This window comes from Cebus imitator, unplaced genomic scaffold (assembly GCF_001604975.1).
Source record: "Cebus imitator isolate Cc_AM_T3 unplaced genomic scaffold, Cebus_imitator-1.0 Scaffold6, whole genome shotgun sequence".
In the NCBI taxonomy this organism is placed as follows: Eukaryota; Metazoa; Chordata; class Mammalia; order Primates; family Cebidae; genus Cebus; species Cebus imitator.
The window spans coordinates 1513274-1520979 of NW_016107321.1; positions in this window are offsets into that span (position 1 = coordinate 1513274).

Genomic DNA, 7706 nt, shown 5'->3' on the forward strand with positions numbered 1-7706 from the left:
AGGGTGATTGCACATTTGAAAACAGGAGCTGATGCAAACGTCCCCAGATGCATCATGGGGCTTGCAGCCTCTTTATTGATTTGCCTTCACATTTCAAGCTGCAGGCAAAAGCAGGACAGGAGCCGGGAGGTAGCGACTGGGGGCCTCTGTCCACCTGCAGAGGCCGGGGAAGAACAGGGCCTCCTACCCCACACCAGCCTTGCCTCCCTGGCGTGCCTACCCTGTTCTCGCCTCAGTTCCTCCTCCCTGGGGCTGAGCGGCTGCCTCACAGCTCCGCACACCCAGCAAGCCAGGGGCTGCCACCTTCTCTCTCTCTGCCAGACGGCCCACGCATCTTTCCTGCATTCGGCCTCCACTCCCCAACACTCCCAGACTTCTCACTAGGCCTTGCCCAGTAATGTTCCTTTCCAGCTTCAATTAGGACCCCAGACTTCCCGATGTCCTCTGTGTGGCCAGGAAATGCCTGTCAGATGCTACCCACTGTACACACACTCCCTCACTCACATGCATACACACTCATTCGCATACATACATGCTCTCACACACACACACTCATAAACTCAGTCTGACACTCTCTCACACACTCAGTCTTACACAGACTTACACACTCACTCTTATACACTGTTGTAAGTAGAAAAGTTCCTCTTCACAGTTTCCATTCTTGTTAGAGAATAAACCTTTCTTGCTTTTTGCTAATAATTCTTTGTTAAGCCCTGTCCTATGTAGCTGCTGAACATGCTTACAAGCATGTAGTATATTCTATGTCCTTGTACTTTAACTGAGGTGCTCATGGGCACGTCCCCGCTCGCAGCCTGTGCCCCTTCCTTATTTGGACTTCCTTTTTGTTCTCCATTGCTTTTACCTGTTTGGAAAAGTTTTAAGTTATCAGCCAGTCAAGTTTTAGTTTAGACTGTGAAGTCTGGCTCCAACAATGAAGATCAAACAGAGCAGTAATGACGACCCCAAATGCATAAAAGATAAATATGTCTGCTTTTCCTTTGTTGTACACTCATGGCAAGATGGCTGGTGGAAGAACCCTTCCTGTAGGAAGTAAAAATTGCTTTGCTGAAAGATCCTTTGTCTCAGGGCTAATTTTTCTTTGCGACACTGAGCATCTGTTTCCAACACTGTCTTACACACTCACTCTCATACACGGTCTTACATGCTCACCGTCATACACACAGTCACTGTCATTCACGCACACACTCACTCTCACTTCCACACACTCATCCACGCTCTCATTCGCTCACACTCACTCCTAACACTGACTTGCACATACAGGCGCACACACTCACACACTGGTTCACACAGGCACATGCGAGTATACCAAGGCCCCGGGAACACTCCACCATCACCACCGACCCACCACAGCCGCCAGTTCCAGGAAAACCTGTAGCCTACAGGGAGGCACACATTCCTTGGCCTTGGTGTTTGAAAGTCTGGCCCTAAAGGACACAGAAAGCACGTAGGGTCGACACAGAAGATTTGGGGAAGCGTGTGAGGGCTCAGAGTGACGCTTTCCTCCCCCATCCGGAAAGCGACTTGCTGAGAAGAAAAATCAGGGGCTGTAGAGCTTCAGGGCAGGAATCCGAGAAGGGGTCCTTCTCCTCCACCCACCACAGGCGGCAGGGGAGGGGATTCTTCCGCAGGCCCAGGAGGCATCTGTGACCCAGATTGTGGAGACCTGCACCTTTCCTGCACAGGTAGAGCTCCGGAAAGATGGTGACCCTGAGGAGAAAGTGCTGCACAGCAAGTCTGGGCAAACAGCACCTGGGCCAGCCTCCGGGACCTCCCGGAGCTGCAACAACTTCCAGAGCAGAGGACCAGCCGCAGGTACCTGCCATCTCATGGAGATGACAGTCCCAGGGTCCCACAGACAGAGGCTGGTGACTCATCCTCAGACCCCAGTGACCCAGCAGAGCAGAGAACATTTCAGCAGGTGCAGGATATGCTGGCCGAGGAGCAAACACTGCCCCCCCGGTGCGTCCTCCCTGAAGAAGACATCCCCACCCTCCACTGAAGCTCAGGTGCCACTCAGCAAACAGCAGTGGGGACGGTAAAACCGAGGCTGAGAAACATGGAAACTATGTAACTGGGTTTTAGGAAAACTCAGTAGCTTACTTTCCTTGATCATCTGAGCTTATAATCTGAAAGTCATGGCTACTGCATCTACCCTTTGTTACTCAGTCTTCGGAAAACAGGAAGCACAGAGGCTAATGAGCAGAGAACACCGCGGCATGGGAGAGGTGCCTTTAGATATGGCGGGCTGACTGCCAAGGACTTGGGAAGCCAGCAATGCTACAGCTTCTCCCAGCGCCTGCTCAAAAGGCCTGGGAGTGGAAGCCAGTTTACTGTTTGTGACGACCAGTTATTAATAATGTGTTCAATGTATTGTTAGATCATAGGCTCAGCCTGGAGCCCGTGAAAGGGCTCACCCCCTCCCTTCTTCCCTCTTCCACAACTTTCAGAGAATGCTTTTCCCAAAATATCCTTTTGGTCCTTCCAAAAAATGATATGAACTCACTTTAAATTTATCCATTTAAGCAGAATTAATGTACTGAGATGTGTGGAAAGTTTTGCTAGTGCAGAACTGATCACAGCAAAGCAGGTAGATGGATACTGCCTGCAGTCAGTCCCCTCTAAGACGACTCCCAATGATCTCCAGCCCCTGGTGTTCACCTCCTGTGCAATCTCCTCCCATCAAGCATGGACTGGACCTAGTAATGGCTTCTAACGAATACAGCAAAAGTGATGGATGTCACTTCTGAGGTTACGTCACAAAGAGGCAGAGGCTTCATCTTCCATGCCCTTGCCCTCCCCTTCTCTTGTTGCTTACTCTGAAAGATTGTGTTAGTCCATTTTCATACTGCCGTGAAGAAGTACCCAAGACTGGATAATTTACAAAGAAAAAGAGGTTTGATGAACTCACAGCTCCACATGGCTGTGGAGCCCTCACAATCATGGCATAAGGTAAATGAGGAGCTATGGCACGTCTTGCATGGCAGCAGGCAACAGAGCACATGTGCAGGGGAACTGCCCTTTATAAAACCATCAGGTCTCATGAGAGTTATTCAATACCACAAGAACAGCACAGAAAAATCCACCCCCATGATTCAGTCACCCCCCCACCAAGTCCCTCCCATGATCCGTGGGGATTATGGGTCCTAAAATTCAAGATGAAATTTGGGTGGGGACACAGCCAAACCATATCAGGGATTCTGGCTGTCATGGTATCAGCTGCCCTGTGGAGGGGCCCACAGGCAAGGAGCTGAGGTCAGCCTCCAGATAATAGCCAGTAAGGAGCTGCCTCCTGCTGACAACCACATAAGTGAGCTTGGAGAGAGATGCTTTCCCTGTTGAGCCTTCAGATGAGACTGCAGCCCTAGCTGATATCTGGATTGTAGCCCCCTGGGAGACTCAGAGATAGGTAGCCAGCTAAACTGAGATTTAAAAAAAAAAAAAAAAAAAACTGTTGCTTAAAATCATTAAGCTTAGGAGGAGTAATTTCTTACATAGTAATAGATAGCCAAGACATCACCTATGTACTATGTTCTGGAGAAATGGAATCTCAGATTTTTCCTAAACTAGGGAAGAATTGCCTTTTTATTTATTCATTTAATTTTTACTCAGAAATTTTATGAGCTGTTCACTAAAAAATAAAAAGATAAATTTAGCCTCTACCATTGAAATCACCTTTTTTTATTTTCTACCCTGCTAATGAGCAGGGCCTTCACACATTCTCCTTGCATTTTAAGATTTTATCATTTTTAAATTCTTAAAATGAAAGACAAAAGAAAAAAGTTGGAGTTCTTTTTGGATGTACTATTGATGTTCTTTAAACAGAGACCCACATTCTCCCTCAATCTCAATCTCTGGCCTCTTACTCTATCAAGTGTTGCAAAATTACATTTTTCCCTGCATTACCTGGAAAGATTGTTCCTTTTCATATCTTATGCACTAGTTGTTCTGACAGAGCAATCTCTGTGAAAAATATAAAGAACCTGTTATTTGGTAAATTAATGCTTCCATTATTATGGGTATATTATGGGATCGTGACATTTTTTCTCATTTCTGCCCCACTGGGAGGCTACATTGAGCATCACCAAACATCTCAACCAATTTTAGCCCCGAGAGAAAACTTTGCTCTAAGAACTGCTGCAATATTAGCCATAGGGAGTGGTTGCTTTCTGCAAATAGAAGGTAAGTTGTAAGCAGTGCACACAAAGAAGGCTTGAGATTAGACTCTGTCTCCACGAGCAAAACATTGTGGAAACCCCAGGCAACCAACCCCACAGCTCAAGCCCTCCCAAAATCTTTTGCTGGAAATATCTTGATAATTTATTTTAAAATATGGAGGAGGGAGTTTTCCTGTGTGAGAAACAGAACACCGTCTGGATCCCATGACTTTAGCCAGCTGCACGTGGGCTCTGCAGGGAGGTTGGGTCCCCGTTCTGCCAACAATGCCCTTTAAGACCATTCCCCTTCTTTAAACAGCTCCCCACCCTGCTGGCTTGATTTTCCTCGGAGCATCCATTGCTTCCTGAGATGAGATGTCCACTGCTTCATTTGCACCTTTCTTCTCCTGCTGGAATATAAACTCTGGGAGGGCAGGGACCGCATCTCCTTCACAGGAAAATGGCAGACATAAAGTAGCCATATGGCAATAATGGTTGAATAAATGAACACATGCACTTAATCAGGCTACTGAAAGAGAAACAAAAAAAGCAGCACCTTTTTAAAAAGCTTCTGGCAGCGGGCACCGTGGCTCACGCCTGTAATCCCAGCACTTTGGGAGGCCAAGGTGGGCAGATCACGAGGTCAGGAGATGGAGACTATCCTGGCTAACATGGTGAAACCCCATCTCTAGTAAAATAAAATAAAATAAAATAAATAGCTAGGGCTGGTGGCACGTGCCTGTAGTCCCAGCTGCTTGGGAGGCTGAGGCAGGAGAATCGCTTGAACTCAGGAGGCGGAGGTTGCAGTGAGCCAAGATCAGGCTACTGCACTCCAGCCTGGCAACAGAGTGAGACTCCATCTCAAAAAATTAATAATAATAAATAATATAAAATAAAAATTAAAAGCCCTGGCATCGTGCATCAGCAGCCCAAGTCACTAGAATATGAGAAGATAAAACATACAAAGAAAGTGGGAACATGGATGGGGAAAAAACAAGCTCATCCTGCAACGCAGGGCATTGCACCTTTCTGGTTCTGTCTGGAGGAGCAGTGACTGATCGTTTGAGTGTCTATAGGTCAGTCCCCTGCGCGCCAGCCCCTCCGAGAGAGTGTCGCCTCCAGGGAGACCAAGGAAGCCGGGCGTACCACGTGGGGCTGGTGATCCCTCCCGTCTAAACATTTTTAGAAAACAGAGCTGGGAGCCCTGGAGACAAAGGCGCGACTGAGGAAAATGCACCTCCAGGACCCCACAAGGTGGTGACCACTTGCTGACCGCGGATAAAACGGGAAGCCTTGGCCGCTAGCGCAGCGGTTGCCCCCACGGAGGGGGCCAGAGCCCCGGGGAGAGGAGGACGGGGGCCCCCGGACGAGGAGGATGGAGACCCCCAAGAGAGGAGGACCACAGCCCCGGGGAGAGGAGGAGGACGGGGTTCTTGGGGAGAGGAGGATGGGGACACAGGGAGAGGAAGATGGGGGGCCCGGGAGAAGAGGATGGGGACCGGGCCTGCCCCCCAGTCCCCCAAGGCGCGCGGGGTCCACCAGGATGCATCCGCCACCTCCCCCACTGCAGAGACCGCCTGACTCTCACGCGGAGGGAACCGAGGGCCTGGACATCAGCCCTCGAAGCGGTTACCTGGCTGCGTCCAATCGCCCCCTCTCCCCCTCCCACGAGACCAAGTCCTATGTGGCCCAGCCGGGAGCCCGGAACTGGGCGGGCACTGGCGCTGGTTCTCTGTTGCTGCTGCAGAAATGGGCCGCAGTGTCGTGGCTTAGAGCAGCACGGAGTGGCCTCTCGCCGCTCTGGAGGTCAGCAGCCCAACGCGCGGCTCCGGAGGGAAGGCACCCTCCCGCGTGGGCCCCACCTCGGGCTTGACCTGGACCGCGCTGCAGCCCTGACCCAGCGAGTGCTGCCCCGGCCAGAGCAATGCAAAAGCGCGCGGAGCCCCCGGGACGCTCAACGGGGTCCCGATTCCCCTCCGCCTTCAGGTTTAGGTTCAGGGCTTTGCCCTGACCTGCTTGCTGGCATCCCCAAGGGTCAGCCCGTCCTGCTCAGACCCCTGTCCCCACCACAAACCGCTCCTTTATCCTTCAGTGCCCACGACAGTGATGACAAAACCACCTCCAAACAGCTGGCAACAGGAGCGCCCATAGCCAACAAGCAGGGTCCGGGCCTCCTGCGAGTCAAAGGACTGCTGCTGCCCTCCAGGAGGACCAGGGGCCACGGCCAGGCAGCCAGACCCTTCAGCCAGATACTTAGGGTAACCTCCCATCCGCCTGCGGTGACCGCAAGTCAATTAGGTTGGCCACAAGAAGGAATTGATTGGAAAGCAGCTACTGTGTGTCTATATAATGTCGAAACAGCCAATTAGGAACCAAATTTCTTAATATGTAATGCAATTTACCAGAGTAAGAAGGAGGTTTGATAAACAATTTCAAACGCCAGTTATTCTGCATCGAATGCCATGGTATCTTTTTCACCGAGTTCAGTGACTTTCTACCCTGCTTTCTCCCTCACCAGGTTGACAGCCTGTCACACAGCGCTATTGGATGGGAGCTAAGGTAAGGAGAGGACCTGGACTCTAAGCAGCTACCCTGTGGCGTCCAAGCACCTTGGCTTCCACTCCCATGAGACCAGAAGTCCACTGTGGCAGGGTCTGAGCACGGAGCCTGGAACATGGAAAGCACTGGTGTTGTTTCCTACTGCTACTGCAAACATGTACCAGAGACGTAGTGGCTTATAATAGCACAGATTGGCTGTCTTACAGTTCTGGAGGTCAGACGTCTGACACACACCTCACTGGGTTAAACCCAAGGTGTAGGCAAGGCTAGTGTCTTTCCGGAGGCCTGGGGTAGACAGGTAGGCCCTGTTTCCTGCTTTTTCCGGCTTCCATGGGCTGCCCACATTCCTTGGCTCATGGCCCCTCCATCTTCAGAGCCAGCAATGGCCAGTCGAGTCTCTCTTCCATTATGTCAACCAGACCCTGACTCTTCTGACTCCCTCTTCCATGTTTAAGGACCCTTCTCATTACACTGAGCCCACCCAGATAATCTAGAATAATCTTCCTATTTTAAGGTCTGCTGACTACCAAACTTCATTGCATCTGCAACCTTCATTTCCCTTTGCCATGTAGCCTAACCTGTTTCCAGCTTCTGAGGATTAGGATGAGGACCACTTGGTGGTCATTATTTTGCATACCACATGCTCACCAGAAAAGTGTTTAGTGAGCTTTGAGTCAATAATTCTGGATTATTTAAGAATTCAATGACTTTTTTAAAATCACATGACCTCCTGGTAACTATTTTCATCCCCAAAGCATTTCATGTTTTAAAAAGAAAAGAAGCCATCCAAAATGTACATTGTCCATTTCCACACCATTCCCAAAGGTAAAGACTGGCAACTTTCAGACACACTCAAAATATAATTGGCGGCCGTGTGCAAGTGGCTCACACCTGTAATCCCATCACTTTTGGAGGCTGAGGCAGGTGGATCACTTGAGGTCAGGAGTTTGAGACCAGCCTGGCCAACATGGT